The 18,850-nt window shown below is 35.8% G+C and overlaps 1 long non-coding RNA gene across 1 annotated transcript; it reads left to right on the top strand.

Moving 5' to 3' along the window:
* Positions 1 to 3,008: 3,008 nt before the first annotated feature.
* On the top strand, positions 3,009 to 18,803 carry LOC306988089. The gene is made up of 6 exons (XR_013795319.1): positions 3,009 to 3,148; positions 5,502 to 5,645; positions 8,209 to 8,435; positions 11,467 to 11,619; positions 13,581 to 13,787; positions 17,310 to 18,803. It is a non-coding gene; the product is annotated as an uncharacterized lncRNA (long non-coding RNA).
* Positions 18,804 to 18,850: the final 47 nt, after the last annotated feature.

The raw sequence follows: 18,850 nt of genomic DNA, 5'->3' as shown, positions 1-18,850 counted from the left end.
TTTTGATTTTAATAATGTATTAGTAAATGTCGAAATTAACTAAAACTAAGTTTAATAAGATTAATTTAGAAATATTTTCATTGTTAATTTGTTATATGAAACCTTATTGTTAAGTGTTATGTCAAGTTACATAGCCTGGGTTTCCCCATACTGCCTTTGCGCAGCGCGATTTTATTCACGCTGAAAGGCAGTCTGGAGACCATGGACCAGATTTTCGCCTCATCTAGGGAACCAATCACAGAACGGGGAGGGAGCAGCAAGACGATGACGACATCTATGCGACACAACTAAGCAGTTTGTTTATATCCATATATACCTTCGACCCTCATGTTTATCTTGCACAAACGGCAATAGTCGCTGAACGTCATTGTTTACACAAAAATATCTTACCCATCGTCTTTTTCCTTGTCTAATTTCTGTCGCTCTACATACGTCATCTGGTATAATGGAAACGATTGGCTATGAGCTACGTACAGGCGCTTTTGATAGACATTCTTAGCACCCAATAAACGGCGCCGGGCATTCGTAAACCACGCCTCAAATACGAGAAAATGCACATGTGGTTCCCAGGCGTTAGCCAGGCTAGTAGTTACATTGATCTAACCATGATTTTACTATTGTTAAAAAAAGTTGCTACCCTAAATACAATCAACTTGGATTTTTTAGTCATTTTAACCTAAATTACATTAAACTGACTTGAAAAAAAAGTTGAATCTTGTATAACTTATAAAAAAGTTGATAATTGCTTATCCTTATTTTGATGAGTTAAAGCTACAATATGTAATTTTTTTAGTGTAAATGTTACTCTAATTACTTTGTATACAGAAGAGAACATGAGTTTTATTTGCATGTTTAAAAAGTTGGATGACATATTTCAACTAGCTAGCTTGTATGTTCGCAAACTATTGTGAAATTAAAGCATTCTTTCGAGCTATGCACCGCGTACATGTGGCGTCACATGGGGCGGGGCAATGCCAACCTCCAAACTCCACCCGAGTCCGTTTCATCCGATGCCTTTATGTCTGATGCCGTTTCGTCCGATGCCTTTATGTCTGATGCCTTCTTGTCTGAGGCTGTTTCGTCTGATCCCTAATTGTAGGAGACCTGACACCTGACATTGTTTTTCCTGAGACCTGAAGGCGATGCCGTTTTGTCCAATGACTGAAGCCTTTTAGTCTGAGGCATGATGCCTTGTCTTCATATGGCTGAGGTCTGACGATGTCCTAAAATGTACACCGTACTACGGTCTTTTATGGTGTTAATACAGACATTTCCACTTTATATCCTGCATATTTTATGAACTAAGAAACATGTTTCCAAGGCTAAATTCATTAGATTAGCATTCATCTACTTTGTAGGCTAGCAAACAACTGCTTAAAGGCTTTTAAATCTATGCTATATTGATTTCAAGTTGGTAAGGAATAAATATACTCTATGAGAAAGGAAGTTAAAATCTGTTTGTAAGCATTTGTTGTCCGTTAAATAGCACTTATGACTGGATCTGTACCTGTAAGATTAAAGCATTGTGTCACGGTTTGCCTCAGGCAGGGCTTTGCTTTGGCGTGTTTGTTTGCGGAGATCTGAAACGGGATTAACTTCATTTAATCCTTCATTGAAACCTCCACCTCCCAATCCCTCAAATTAAGGAGCACAGAAACCGGAAAAGCTGGTTGCAGATCAGGCCACATCGTCAAACACTTAGTCACGCGTGAGTGATTTCAACCTAGCATGTGTTTCGGTAGCGGGAAGAGATATCAACATTCAACACCAAAGAGTTCATTTATTATTCCACGTCCTTTTTTCACGAGGTCGTTTGGTTTCTATTGTATAGCTTATAGAATGAATAATTTGATAGCCAGACGACATATGACAAGCCTGACTTCAATATTTGTGGAACATTTAAATTCAGAGATGTGTTAGCCATAAGATAATTTCCATTTGACTCCATTAATTCACGGACTGCCGCACAAACCCCTGCTGTCATAACGGCTGTTGTACATCAAAACATATCGCGGCACTGAACAAGACTCCTACGTATTGTTAATGAAACTCATTTAAATGATTCATTTATCAGGGCAGAAACACAGCTGTTCGCCTCTCCGAGCCCTGAAATCTTCATCAGAGATCTAAATTAAAAAAAGCTCGGATTATTTCTCGAATGGACAGTTGGGGGGTTGCTGAGATCTAAGACTAGCCTTTTTTTTCCGTTTTTTTTTTGGTGCAGAAAGGTGTTTAATTGTGTTGCAGCAGAAAGGCTAACATGTTTTCTGCCTTATTTTGAAATGATATTTCAAGATATTGTACATCCAAAAAATGTTTATTTACTTATTTTAAAACCGATTTAAAAAGCTATATATATATATATATAACAAAAAAAAAAAAAAATATATATATATATATATATATAATAGATTCTATTGCTTAATTAATAATTATTATTTAATAAGTGTTATTAATACGATTATACCATAATGACTATTGTCATTTCTCAATATAATGAAACTATATATAGTATTTTTTATATTAATGTATTCATATATTCACTTTACAATAATTATTGATGTATAAATATATATTTATAGTACATTTTTAATAAAATTATATATTAATGATAATATTTATTAAATATAATGTTATGTTTATATTATTATATTATACAAAATATAATATTAATGTATTCATTTAATTATATTGATATTAATCATAACTTAATTTAATATATCATTATTATATGTTTGTACGGTATAATTATTTATGAATAACTTATATATATATATATATATATAAATTCATATAATTAATATTAGAAATGTATTAATTAATATTATTCACTATTTTATGCTTATTATATAAATAATAGAAATGTAAAATATTGAATGTGAATGTATTGTTATTATGTTTAAGTCATGCAGTGGACTATATAAAGCACAAATTTCAATCTTATTATCGTTCTATTTAATAGTTAAAATCCAGTCACACACTTTGTCTTTGTTCTGTTTGTTAGCTCCTGCATTTCACGGATGACATCACCTCGGGGTGTGTTTCTTTTCTGTGAGGATGACCTGCGGGTTTGATCTCCCTGGATCAGCTACATACTGTTTGACATCATGTGACACCTGCTGAACCACTGACACACTGAAACAGACAGGTGTGTGTGTGTTTCTGTAACATTCAGGGACGTGACCCATAAACCTCCCTATACCTGTGCTGTGTGTGTGTGTGTGTGTGTGTGTGCGCGTGTGTGTGTGTGTGCGCGTGTGTGTGTGTGTGCGTGTTTTTAACCTTGAAGGTCAGGCTCAGGTGCAAGCGTGTTAATGATGTGTACATGCCCTGCAGATCAACTCTCACTTGTATTTGATCTTTTGATATTTGCTTTGTTTTTGGGTCAAAAAAATAACGGAATGTGTGCAAATAGATGTAAAGCCCTGCACGTTTGCAGACACAATAAAAGGAATAACATCAGACAGCAGATAAAACAAAACAAAAACACTGGCTTTCAGGTCAGATTCCTCTTTAAAGTGTGTTTCAAATGATTCTACATAAACACTCTTTGTTCTTGGTTTCATTTGGTCGTATAATTGGTAACCAATGCAAACTACCTAATGCAACTGTTTTCTCTTACAAAAAATACATTGATGTTGCTTTGATACATACAATATATGGAACTGAATGATTACCATATTACCCAAAGAATACAAAACATGGTCTAAAAAACAGTACTAATGATCAAATCTACCACATTTTTGACATACTGTATTTTACATGATGAATAATGTGGTACATTGGTGGTATCAGATAGTAATATTAGATCTTAGACCACGGTACTCTTAAGGTACATTTTACAAAAAACAACATAGAATATTATAAACATTCTGATGTTACAAGTAAAATTGATGACTGATTATATTAAATGGCTGATAAAATGGGGCATTTATGGTATAAATTATGCTACTATAGTCCTAATCCAAAAAAAACATGGTACATTTCCAAAAATCATGGTAGCGTGGCACTTCTTAGCAGCTTTTTGTTAGCAATATATATATACACCATAAAATATATATATATTAGGGCTGGGAATCAATAAAAAATTTTTACTAATTAATTGCACAATTTGCTGTAATTAATTGCATTTCCCCCAAGCTTGTAATCATCAATATTTAAACGTAGAATCAACTAATTAAATTAAACAACACACAAAATAAGGAACAGAAAATAGCCCTGTATTAAAATAATATTAAACATCAATATATCAATATATTATTCTTCATTCAGTTCCTTGCAACATAATCAGATTTAACAGATTTATTTATTTGACTAATTATCAAAATAAAGTATAGTCCTACAAAGATATTACCAGAGCATGTGATCAGAGCAGGTGATTTTACCATTGTTGCCCAGCATGACTACCAGCTCAGTAGGGCTCTTGCAAATAGAAGTCTACTACTGATCAATTTCACTTTATTTGAGCGGACTTTGCTTTTCCAGTGCGTGATCGGTACATGATTGGAGCGTTTGGGCCGTGAACGACAGCGCAAACACATGCAGAGTGGAACATTGAGCAGAGAGCGCAGCGCGCCGACACACACACACACTCCCACCCGGGAAAAGACCCGCTCGTGAACCTGATCGGCGAACACGGAGGGGCGGGGCGGCATATTTTCGGCTTATATTTTCGCCCTTTTTTCTCTTTCGGCCAAAAACCGAATGAAAAGCCGATGATTTTCGGCGGCCGAAAATTCAGTGCATCCAGCTTCTATGGTATTTGAATTCATCTTTGCTAATTGTACACAGCATCTTTATTTTGTCAATAAAACATGAAACATGACGCGCCATCTTTTTAAAGTCAAACATTCCTCCTAAAACTCCATCCTTGTCCTTCTCCATCAGGACAGGTTGACTTGCTTCGGCACACTCACAATAGCAGCCGCAACAGGAAGTCATTAAAACGAGGCAAAAAAAGTGCTGCGTCAATTGCGTTATTTTTTTATTAACGGTTTAACCATCTCAAATTACGGTAATCACAAAGATTAACGTGTTAATTCACCCAGCCCTAATAAATATATATACAGTATATATATATATATATATATATATATATAGATAGCTTTTTAAAAAATCATTGGATATTTGCCTATATGATACTGCTTTTTAGGTCTTTTTGGGCGTATACCATGGTATTTTTTAAAGTATTTTGGAGTATACCATGTAAATACCACAGTATATGAAATTCAGTTCCTTGTATTGATCAAAGTACCATGGTTTTACCATCGGATACCATCATTGCAACATGGTCCTGCCATAGATTGAGGATTGTGGAGATGTTGTTTCAGATACGTTGCCACTCTTGGTTTTGAAGGGCATCTTTTCAGTATTTTTGTGTCGACAGCGCAGTTTTTCCTGATGTTAGCTGTTGGGACGGCTTCGATGCAGGAAGGGTGGGCTGTCGCTGGGAGTTTGGAGTGTGTTCGGTGACGAGGAACATAACAGAGTTATTTCTATAGACAGGACAGTGAGGAGAAGCCTGAGGAATGAACACACGCAAACACATCGAGTGCTGCAGGGACGTCCGTCCCCAGACGCTCCAAATGGACACAGTAAGGAAGAGGTCACGTCTATATTTGGCGAGGTCATCAAAGAGCCTGGAGGTAAAACGAATGATGTTTCATACTTGTGTGATTTTGAAAATGAGGCCTTGTTGGACTCATAGGGAGGAATAATGACACATTAATGATGTGATGAGCTGATGTTAGGAGAGGGTGAGGAAGTGAATGCTCTTTTAGAGGAGAGGGACATCTCTCTATCCAATTTCACCTGTTCAGCTCCGATAGTGTCCCTGTTGGGGAACAATGATGCAGAATACAGTTATGACCTCTACAAAAAACATCTGGTCAGTATATATGAAAAAAATATGGTTACTAATTTCAATTATATTGGTTAAAGTTATATTTGTTGTTCTAATTGTGTCTGAAAGGATATATATATAGTATAGTATATATATATAGTTTTAAAAAACATTCTGCATTTTGGTATAAAACAATTGCTGAACAATTTCTCATTAAAACAATATATGAACTAATATTATATATTATTTAATAACAATATTATATATTAATTTGTTGTACTAATTTTAAACCTAATGAATTCATGCCTAAAAGACAAAAATGTTATTTAAAAAAAAAAAAAAAACGTAATATTGTGAACTGTTATTACAATTCAAAAGAATTGTTTAATAAAAAAAAATAAAAAAAAATTTGAATACTGATGGTCATTACTCTTTTTCATTTTATTATTTTTAATATTTTATTGTTTTATTTAATGTTTTATTTTTTTTATTAGTTGTATGTAAACAACAATTCATGTTGGATCCTCATTGTTTTATACCAATTTTCTTTGTATTGAAGTGATAATATACACCTAATATTCTATGAAGATAGTAAATATGTGACGTTGGATCACGTCGCACGGGTATATTTGTGACAATAGCCAACAATACTTTGTATGGGTCAAAATTATTGATTTTTCTTTTATGCCAAAATCATTAGGATATTAAGTAAAGATCATGTTCCATAAATATATTTTGTCAATTTCCAACTGTACATATAAAACGTATTTTTGTGAGTGAATGCAGCACAATTGTACCCATGTGACTGGCTTTGTGGTCCAGGGTCACATACAGTATATAATATGATCTCATATTGCCATCTTAACCTGCATCAATGTAGTATAGTTTACTATTTTTTTTATTAGCATACTTTAAATTAAGAGTAGCAGTTTGAAAGTATCTTCCCCACCATTAAAAATGCTTTCTCTCTCTCTCTCTCTCTCTGCCGCCCATCATCATCATCATCATCATCATCATGCTGTTCAGGTCACCTGTCCTTGACCCCTCTGCTTTGTGTGTTCGGCTTTCTGGAAGTTTCTCTGATTTGCCGTGCCGTGCGGTTCATCGAACCCCTCAGAGGGTCTTTCACCTGTCTCCTAACAGCTCCCAGAATGCAACACTGCGCAGAACAACACAAGCCTGGCAATTAGAGAAATGGAAACTGGAGTGCTCTTCCGAGAGGGGAAATAATTGGATGTTAGAGCGCGTATGTGTGGACTGACTTGATTTACTTTTCTCATAGCAATTACTGTCGTCGAATAAAATGCAGCAATTTCAGCATTATTGGAATCGTTACCTTTACGCCCCTGTAGTTTATTACAGACTTTCTTATTTGGACACTGCAGATGAATGAAAGTGGCTCAAAATGGGATTTCTTTGCTAAGATAAACGTTCTCGCTGCTTTAACGCCATTTTCCGCGCTCTCCTTTTGTCAAACTTCCAATGGACGGCCACATTCCCATTGTGAGCAGTGAGCACACCTGTTTCGTTTGCACAAACACGTGAGTCACCAAACAAAACTCAACGACACCTGTGCAAACAAACTCAACCTAATGTACATGTTTCTTTTTCCCCTCTTTCTTTTAGAAATCACACAGGCTCAAGGAAACACACACACAACAAAAGACATGGACAAAAGTCAGAGGATGTGTCAATCAAACATACAGTATGTTATAGACGATCGAGCACACACTGTACGTTCGTTTACTCACACATTGTTTATCTGTGCATGTTTATTGTTCATGTTTATTTTCTAGGTGATATAATTCGTTTTGAAATGTAAACATACTGTATTTTAAAGGTATATTATACATTAAAAATATGATAATTTTTTAAAAATAATAAATATAAAGATTACATTTATTGAAAATTTTGACTAACCACTCGTAGTGTGTGTGTATATATATATATATATATATATATATATATATATATATATATATATATATATATATAAAATTTAATATTTAGTCATATTTTTAGTGTATAAGTATCCAAATACAAACCATATCGCATTTGTGTATGTGTCAATAATTTTATTTAGGTCTTATTACTTTTGAAATGTAAACGTGCTGTGTTTTATACATTAAAAATCACATAAAATATTAAATAATAATACAACATTTATGTATATATGTTTATGTGTATAAACTACGACTGGTTTGTGTTTGGAAACTTTTCACATCGCGTCTGGTTGCGACATTGTGTCAAGGTGACAGATGCAAACCAATATGTGTGTGTGAAATCATCGCACCATAAAGTGTTTTCAAAACTTCCGTCCGATTTTGACCTTGCAAATCCCTCTTCTAATTCCATCTGTTTATCAGTACTTGTTGATGGAGGGCAGCAGATTCGGGATTTAGAAGAAAACCTTTATCGAGTTCCATCGCCTTTGAAACGGATGACATCGATCGCGCAGCCAGAAGATTGTGACCCCTCTTGCCCTGGAGGACGATCAATGGACCCGCGCTTCACTTCTAGAACATCAGCAGAGGATTAAACAATCTCCCAGAACAACACAATTAACTCAGATTCACCTGACATCAATATTTAGGTACACACTACAGAAAGCACATAACACTTGAGAAAACATTTACATTTTTTGCATACTACATGCCAATATTGAAGGGGTCATGATGACAAGATTCGTATGATTATTATTCCGCTTCTTCTTCCGCTCTGGAAATCCATGGCAGCCAATAGAACCGTATGGTAAAAAGTTGTTAATTTGGTACACCGATAGAGGTCAGTCCAAACATTGACCATAGTAAATTTGAGTTAGTCTCTAACTGAATCCCTACACTGTAAAAAAAATATTGTTTGTTTAACTTAAAAAAGTAAGTTACCTGGTTGCCTTAAAATGTTGAGTTCATTGAAATAAACAATTTGAGTTAATACAAAGAAGGAGATTGGACAAAAGAAAAAAAGTTGTGATAACAAATCATGAAAATATTTTTTTTACAGTGTAGCGCCACCAACTGTCCAACATAATGAATAACTTTTGAACCGTATGGGCTAGAAACAAAATGTTCCCTCTGATACCTTGGCTCAAGACGTTTCGATTGCAATGGAACATTTTCCCGACAAATTTTTTTTTTGGGAAACTCCTCAGATCATTTTGGCAAAAAAATGTATCAAAAGCTTTTTGATAAACCCAGCCGTTCTCGAATAATGCGCAAACGAATTAGACGAAGAGCATGCCAAATGATATCTATGCTATATTAGGCTTTATCTCCGCAGCGCTTTAACGTATTGAATGATTCTATGGTGACTATGGTGTAAACGATTTGAATAATTTAAGATTGAAAACGCACAAATAACAGCAAAGAGTGTTTGTATGAGTTTGTCGTGATCTGTGAAGTGTGTAAATGGTGGTGGGTTTAAACAAAAGGTAGAATTGAGGAGAACCGCTTTTGACAGATCAGAAAGAGAAACCCCTTTATTTTCCATCAGGATCAAATGAGTGGTCTTGAAAGACCAGCAGACTGTGTTTTATTAAGTAGGAGTCCAGTCTGGAGCCGTCCACATCAAAACGAGTTCTTTGAGTGGCCTTGCTTTTCACCAAAGCTGTATTCTCTCCTAATGGAGAACTGAAAGCCGCCGCGACCTCTGAGTTAACCTCCACCGAGTCGTAGATGCTCCCGGAATAGATATTTCACCTTGTAGTTTACACTCTTTGCAGATACACAGCACATACTACACCACAGCTTCACAAACAACATGCATTTGATTGGCAAGATGAATGCCAGCAGGTTTTGCTATTCTCATGGGCTTTGCTTAAGGATATCAAAACAGCATTGTGTGTTTGTGTGTACTTGTAGAAAAGGATCCCACAGCTCAATTGGGGTGATTTTTTTGGGTTACTGAACTGGTTTAGCATCCATACAAGGAAGCTACACCAATGCATTTCTACCGTATAACACCCATGAGGTTTGGATCGGGCTTTTTAAATGAGTCTAGCTCCACTATCTACTCATTTATGCTGTTTAATCTGCATCCTTTGGGTGTTAGGAGTACTACTATGAGCCTGATAAGAAAGTTCTTAAAGAGATAGTTCACCCAGCAATAAAAATTCACTCTCATGCCATCCCTGGTGTACTGCATATTACTTTCTTTCTTCAGATAAACACAAAGATGTTTTTGTGTCCCTTTGAGTCCATATAATGCATGCATTAGCCGCTTTTAAAACCACACACAGCGAACGCGATGGTAATCCATAAGACCCCAGTGGTTGAATCAATGTCTTCTGAAGCAAAATGATAGGTGTGTGAAAGAAAAATACTATTAACCACTGCTTCTGGCCAATAGTTAGACTAAGCGCAGTTGAGCTTGACATTAACGTAAGTGCGTTGTGAAGTTTGCACGAGAAGGAACGCGGAAGCACAGAGCACCGCCATTTCTCGCGCGAGCTTCACAACACATGTATGTTGTGAACATGTATATCCCAAGCTGAACTTAAGGGCCGAAGACACACCAAGACAGTTTTTTCCTGACATGCTATAGTAGACAGTCGCCTTTAGTCCTTTTGGTGTGTTCAAGCGCAGCTTTTTGGTCTACACGAAGGAAACCAATGCGAAGCGACCACACAGTTGGCTTAAAGTTGCCCAGAAGTGATGGTTTATTATTGTTAACTATAACCATAAAAAAATTATTATATATCGTGGCCACGAATTAAGATTTCGTTCTCTCGTTTTAGTAAATCGTAGCCATGAATTAAGAATTTGCTCCCACGACTTATAAATTCATTCTCTCGTTTTGATATAACTAAAACAAGGGATCAAATTATTACGAGGCCATGATTTAGTAAAACGAGGGAACAAATGATTATATCGTGCACACAATTTACTTAAAAGGAGGGAATGAATTAGTAAAACACGCTGACGTATTAGTAAGTCGCAACTAAGTTGTTAATTCATGGCTTCGATATACATGTTTTTTTTTTCTCCTGCATGTCAAGTACGGGGCTCAGTAGAAATAAATGTTAACTGCATTAAGATAAAGTATGAATTATTTCTATTATTTCAGCTAGTTGCCAAGGCAACTTTTTTAACATTGTAGTTTAGCTTGAAATACTAAAATAAGCTAAAAAAAAACTAAAACAAATACATAAAGACGAATAAAAACTATAGATATATTTTAAAAATAACAAATAAAATGACAAAATTACTAAAGCTACAACTGTAATTAAATTGAAAACAGAAAAATAATCAATGAAACTAAAATAACTCTGGCTTAAAAAAAGGTTATTTCTTTAAATAAAAATTCACATAATCTCAAGGTACGATCAGTCACTAATGTTTTGTTTTTTGAAGGCGGGGTCAGAAAGAAAGGGTAAATTAAGGAACCGCTACTAATCTAAAGTGGCTGAGTGTGTTTGCGTCATTAGTATCAATGGAGCTGTACAGAGTGTGTCTTTCACCCTCAAGGCACATGTACAGCATGATAACACCAACCAGATCCATTTGTCAGATCAACTTCCCTGCAATTAGACGAGCGCGTGGCCCAGCCATATCAAATCAAATCACTCTGACGAATCTACTCTCTTTTTGTCCCCCTGGCTCTCGACTGACTCTCTTTCTCTGTAGTCGAGTTCAGACACGATGCCAGCTCTCGGACAGATTCATTAACTGCTTGGCTTCGTCGTGTTGAAGGCTTCAGTCAACATCGGATGTGATGTTAAACTCAACATCTAGATGTGACGTGACAGCAAACAGACTCCTATTATGCTGCATTAAAAAGTGAGTTCTCAATTCAATGTGCAATTATAAGCAATACAGAAAAAAAAATTCTGCATTTATTGTAATTCCATCTGGTGCCACTAGGGTTATTAGCGTTAACTAACTAAAACCATAAAAAAAATTACTGTAGTATAGTAGTAGTGTGACATTGACCACTGGGTGTTTGTGATAAATCCATTTTTCTTTTAAAAGGCTTGTATTTGTGAAAAGGTTAGTGTGTCGTGTTTGTTGCTGTGTGTGTTTGCTTTCCGCATGATGTTAATTCCAGGTGATACGAGTGAGTAACAGAATCAGGTCAGTGATAATCGAATATTTCCCCTCATCTGCACAATAAAGGTCAATGCTCGTACCTAGACACATCAGCCCCAGGACACCTACTGTACCACACTGTGTGTGTCTGTCTGCCTCTGTGTGTGTGAGTGCGTGTTGCAATGATACACCATGACGAAATGCTTTTCAGTTTTTTTTACATGATCCGCGTTATGAATTTTAATGCTTTCTGCAGTCAAATTCACCCAGTTATGTCAAAATGTTGAAGTACTGTTGAACCATTATCGCATGTCATCCAACGAGTGTATGTCATTCATTATTAATACTTCTAGTGTAGTCATAAGTTTTGATTGACACAAGCATTTATTTATTTTTTGACAAAGTTTTGTCATAAAAAATAGCATTTTTCCAACCAGTTGTAGGGGTGTTCGGTTCCAGGTTTTTCAGTCGACTTCAACTCCCGACTCTAACAATAGGAATCGATTCCACTCCAATCCATTTTTACATCAAAACAGGGCCAGGGATACAAGATTGGAGTCATTATTACACACAAATTTTTTTTCCCTGACACAAAGCCTTAAATTCCCCTTATTAAAACAACACTCTTTTAGGGTGACTGTCCAAATTAGTCCAAATTAGTCCAATTTAGCGATGACATGACCTTGAAATGATGTGCAGTTAGTGGTCGGATGAGCAGCGACTGAGCATTCTCCATCTTCATTAGTTATGGCCATGGCTATATTCCAGGATGACAATGTCAAGATTCATCATATATATGTGTGTGTGTGTATATATATATATATATATATATATTATATATCGGCTTTATATCAGCATCGGCCATCAAAAAAACTATTTTGGTCGACCACTAGTTGTTATCAACATTGTTACCTAGTAGTTGCCAATACTTAATTTTACAGAGGTAAAAGAACAGTTTGAACGAAAAGAACGAGAAACAGTTGTGGTCGAATATTATGTCAGAATTAAATAAGTAGGAGGATATTTGCTGCATTCGAAATCCCGAACTTCCCTACTATATAGTAGGCGAAAACCAGTATGTGACAAAAGAAGTATCTCCGAATTCACAGTACTCATTTTGTGAGTACTCGCAGTACTCAAGAGTACACATCTTCCGGTGAGATTCTGAAGTGTGCATACGATGGACTCTTTACTATCCCATGAGGCCACGGGAGAGGATTTATGAATGGCAGTGAAGCGACACAACTGACGCTGGTTGGTCACATGATTATGAAAGCATTGAGAATGTAGTACGTCCAGATTACATTCACACATTCATACTCTACAGAACATACTTTTTTAGCGAAGTCGTGAAGTAATTACTTGTTCAAAATAAGTACATACTCGAGAAAGTGAGCGATTTCGGACACGGTAATAATTTCTTACATTTATACAGCGCTTTTCTTGGCAAGAGGGAATCTCCTCAACAACCACCAATATATCTTATGGGGCACTTTAAAGGTTTCAGTCAAATGATATGGACATATCATATGACACTGGTTTTATGACGGTTTCATTTTCTGGGTACGTTTCCAGACATCTCAGCTGATACTCCCACCACTTGTGTTTCGCAATACTTGGGTTTTGCAATACTTGGGTCAAGAAAAACAGAAAGAAAGCTAAACTTACTATATGAAAACCTTTCATGTTTTCTCTGTTTCAAACAATTACAGATGCTGCTCGATGGAGCGTGAGAGAAAGACAACATCAAAACCGTGTGTGTGTGTGCGTGCGTGTGTGTGTGTGTGTGTGCGTGTGTTCACCTGGTGTTGCTCTCGCTTGACTGACTCTGGAAATCGATGGACTTCAGGAGTTACAGTGTTACTGACTGCAGTACTACCAGTACACTCCAGTTCACTTGACAGGATGTATTATTCCTGGTACTGTCACAAGCACTGAACATCCACTGCAACAATGTATACTTGTACTTTGTTCAAATCGTCAACACAATTTACCAACGAAACGCTTAATAATATATACTCTGGTTTTATTTGTTTGTACCCTTTCACATAATTTGCAACAAAAAACTTTAAAAATCTTCTTTAACAATGTCTGTTTGTACTTTTTTTCACATCGTCACCGCTATACAACATATGCTTAATATCTACTATTACATTGTTTATTTTCACTTTGTTTGAATTGTCACCTGAGTTTACCAACAAAGCACTTAAACTACACTTTGTACTTTTTACCATCATTTACAGTACAACAAAAAACGTTACAAATCTGCTTTAACAGTGTAACAGTAATTTGCAAACAACACCCTAAGCATAACAACACTATAACAATGTTTGTTTGTCACCAGTGGTTGAAAACAAAGCGCTAAATATCTGCTTTGACCATTTTTTTGTACTTCATCTGACTTGGTGTAACAAAGATTGTTTGTACTTTGCTCAGTTACCACAATTTGCAAACAAAACTCTAAATATCCACGATAACAATGTTTGTTTGTGCTTTTTCTGACGTCACCACAGGTTGCAAACAAAATGCTAAATATTTGCCTTGGCCATTTTGCGGGCTTCGTCATGACTCGCTTTTTGTTTGTACGTTGTTCAGTTACCGCGGTTTGCGAACAAACCCTAAATAACCACTAAAACAATGTTTGTACTTCAGCCGACTTGTCACCACAAGTAACAAACAAAACGCTAAATATCTGCTTTAACAATTTTTGTTTTGACTTCTCACCACAATTTGCGAACAAAATCCTTAATATCCACTATAACAATGTTTGTTCATCCGATTGTCTCCACGGGTTGCACACAAATCGCTAAATAAGTTTTGTAAGTTGTCTGACTTGCTTTAACAATGTTTGTTTGCATTTTGTTCAATTGCCGCAATGTGCAAACAAACTCTAAGTATACTTAATCCGATTTGTCACCAGTCACAAACAAAATGCTAAATATCTACTTTGCAATTTGTGCTTGGACGTACAACCAAACGTTGTTAAACAATGTTTGTGCTTCATCCAAGTTGTCACCATGGGTTGCAGACAAAGCCAAATATCTGCTTTGACCATTGTTTTGTACTTCGTCTTACTAACTTACTTTAACAATGTTTATTTGCATTTTGTTCAGTTACCGCAATTTAACTTTAAACTTTGCTTTAACAGTGTTTGTTCGTTCTGAACTTGATTTGACTTCTCACCACAACTTGCAAACAAAACCCTTAATATCCACAGTAACGATGTTTGTTTGTACTTAGTTTGACTTGTCCTCACAATTTGGAAACAGAACACCAAATATACAGTTAAACATTGTTCATCTTGTCACAACAATCTGCAAACAAACTAAATAGCCATTTTGTTTCACTTGTCAACCCAGTTCCCAAACGAAACGTTAAATACCCACTCAAACAACATTTGTTCGTACAATGTTCAACTTGTCCCCACAACTGCAAAAGGAAAATTAATATCTGTTGGCATTAGCTACAATTTTGTTTCACAAAGGGATGCTTGAAGGTCCAAAATGTGTTATATTGTTTGTGAATGTATTCGGAGGAAAAGTCAATCCGATCTGCATTTATTATTGTATACGTGTACAGAGGTGTCGTGCGGCGGCCCCGTTCCCCTTTATCTGTCAGGGTTCGAAACACACATGCCGTGCATAATGTGTGCTGATGGAGGCAGGTTAAGACCCCACAAACGTGTGTGTGTGCGTGATGCATGTGGAGAGGGGAGGTTAAAGGGGTAGAGTCTGGGAGTGTGTGAGTGTTTTGACAGTAGCACTGCCATCAGCTGCATACTGTATAGTGTGTCTGGGTTAGTGTTTCATCGTATTTCCCTCAGGTAAACAAGGCATGCCTCCTCTACCAGACACAAAGACCACATTAGACCCCTCACACAAACACAATATTATTTATCCATGATTTTATGCTTTCGGTACTATTCAAATTATTCAGTAGTTCTCACTGTGTAAGATAATCTTACTGTGTAAACTATGAAAATATTTGTTTGTTTTTTTAAATAAATTACACAAAGTGGATAGTGTTTTTGGCAAATTCTGTTGAGAATTCAAGCAAAGTACAAAGAAACGTTAAAGCAGATTCTCAGCATTTATTTAGCAAATAGTAGTAAAAAGTCTAAAAAGTATAAACAATTGTTTTATAGCTGATATTCAGCGTTTTGTTTGCAAATTGTATTGGCAAGTTAAGTATGGAGCAAACTAAATATGTTTAACTAAAGGAAATTATGTTAACAGTCTGTTACTGTAACTTATGTACTAATATTGCACAAACATATTGTCAAAACAGATATTTAATGTTTTTTTTGCAAATATTGTTGAGAAGTCGAGAAGAAGCACAAACAAACATAAATATAGTGGTGAGAATAGTGGTAAGAATTTGCTAAATGTTTTAAACAATGTCTTTTTAGTGGATATATGACATTTTAATTGATTTCGAAACGAAGATCATTTTATTTGGCAAATTCTGGGACGATTCAAACAAGGTACAAACAAATGTTAGATAAGATATTTAGCTTTTTGTTAGTGAACTGAGCTGGCACCAATGAACCAAGCAAATTGTGGTGAGATGCCGAACAAAGGACAAAGATTGTTAAAACGCATTTTTAGAATTTTGTGTGTTCGACTTCTCACCACAATTTACAAAATACAGTAAAAATACTTAGAACATGTATTGTCTTGTTTGCAAACCACGTTGATTGACAAACAATGAGCAAACAAAAACTGTTAAAGTGAATATTTGTCATTATGTTTGTGAATTTCAGTGGCACGTCGAACGAAGTACCGTGACAGTTTATTTCTGATTCTTTTGTTCTGGCTAACCTTGTAAATGTCCACCTGTGAAAAACTATTTATTCTCTGCAGTCTAGCTCTCTTTCTGTGTTGGTGTGACATAAAGTGACAGAATGCTTTAGTGTGACAATGATTTCAGCCTTACAAAATGTCACCGTTCTGCTCTCTTTCCTTCAACACGTGTGTGTGTGTGTGTGTAAAGCGAGAGGTAGAGATTTGCTCACGGCAATTCTGCTCCAATCACACACACACACACACACACACACACACACACACACACACACACACACACACACACACATATCATATGTACACACACACACAAACCTGCCAGCGCATAGGAAAAGTTGTGATCAGAGCAGAAAGCAGATGACAGCGGAATTATGCATTGTATGCTTTGCACGAGTTTGTCATTTTTGGGTTTCTATTACTTGAATTTCAACTCTCCGAAGGAGTTTTGGTTGCGTTGGACAGGGTTAACAACAATATTTGAACACTTTGTAACCACTTTCAGAATGAGGGTATAGCATAATCATATGCAAAATATTTCCTTTCAAAGTTCTCTCTCTCCTCCCTACTTCCCCTCACACTGCTGTATATGTTCCTCGCTGTTAAGAGTATTCAAATTAAATACCCGTTTCTTTTCTTCAGAATCAAAGCAGGGAAAGAACAAAACCCACCACACACAGATCAGAGGGCTGTGTTCCCCAGGACAGAGAGGGGTCTTCTGGGTACCGGCTGAACTGACAACCCCTGGAGCAGCTACACGGCTCTTTGCACAAATTGAACTGACAGCAGCTTTTTCCACAGAACGTATAAAGTCCTGACTAGCAAAGAATTGTGTTATGTCCAGGTTTTGGCAAGGCTGTTTATACTGAGCAAACTCTTAATAATGGTGTTTACTCATACTAAAATACACTGACAGAGTGTTCTGCACTGCTATTCAGCGGTGACGCGACACTGCTTCTAAATCTACTGTGTGAAAAAGACAGCGGAACAGCGTCATTCGACTCCCACTTCAACTAATTTTGCCGATTTTGAGAATTGTGAAATCTTTTTAATGAATCAAAATAAGCAGTTTACAACTTGGCTGTTACTGTATGTTGGATTTATGGCTTCTTAAACTTAGGGTTCATTTACATGACAACGATGTACTAAAAATGGTGTTTAAAAAATAATAATTCCTTTGCGCGTAAAGAGGACAGCTTTGTCAAAACGATCACGTTCACACGAATCCACGAAAATGACTAAAATCGCTGTATTATTCGTGCCAGGCCAGTAGTTGGCGACGTGATTTTGTAAAGAAACACTCCGAGTCCATGCCTACAGACTGAACCCGTATACACACATGCGCATGACGTCACTGTTCTCGCAAATTCGCGTTTTTGTCGTTTGAGATGATAATGGTGTGGGTTTCAAAAACGTGCACTTTTTCAAAACTTTGCGGTTTCAGGCCCAAAAAACGCCATTGTCGTGTAAATGAACGGAAAAACGCCTTAAAAGTTATTTAGTTGAAAGCGGTGTCGTGTAAACGGCCCCTCTAATTATTCTCTGTTTTTTAATGACATATGTCATTATGAGTTTTGTCATATATATTTCATAAAAATAAACTTTTATTTGATCTAAATTTATAGACTACAACAAGATACTAAAAGTCAATGTGAACTCTTTTTTCTAAGAAATGATTTAAAAATATTTATTAGAGAAATTATCATTTGTATTTGTTAATGGAACCGGAATAGTTAGATTCCTTACAATTCCATTAAAGCTTTTGGCAGAATAACAAAAAATGTCACAGTACAACCAATGAAATCTGACTCTGAATGAATCACTTTCGTGAACCAGTTCTTTTTAGTCAAGCAAAAACATGTTGTTACATTGTAGTTAGACTTAAATTACTCACTGTCCATTTTTTATCAATGAGTATGAGTTCTGTTCTGTCATTATGAGTTTTTATTTTTTTTATTTTTTTTTTATGAATAAAATGTTACTACATTTGTCTTTGTATTTCTATTTGATCTACAACAATCTAAAAAATTCATTGAAAAGTCTATGTAAACACAGTTTTTACAAGAATTGTGTGCAAAAACAGTTAGTTAAAAAAAAAATAGGAATAGTTGCAATTCCATGAAATGCTTTTGGCAGAATAACAAAAAAAATGTGTTGTCAGACAATCCGATTATCTATCTTTA

This window comes from Phoxinus phoxinus (assembly GCF_949152265.1).
Source record: "Phoxinus phoxinus genome assembly, chromosome: 20".
Classification (NCBI taxonomy): Eukaryota; Metazoa; Chordata; class Actinopteri; order Cypriniformes; family Leuciscidae; genus Phoxinus; species Phoxinus phoxinus.
This window is presented reverse-complemented; position numbering and strand designations above follow the sequence as displayed.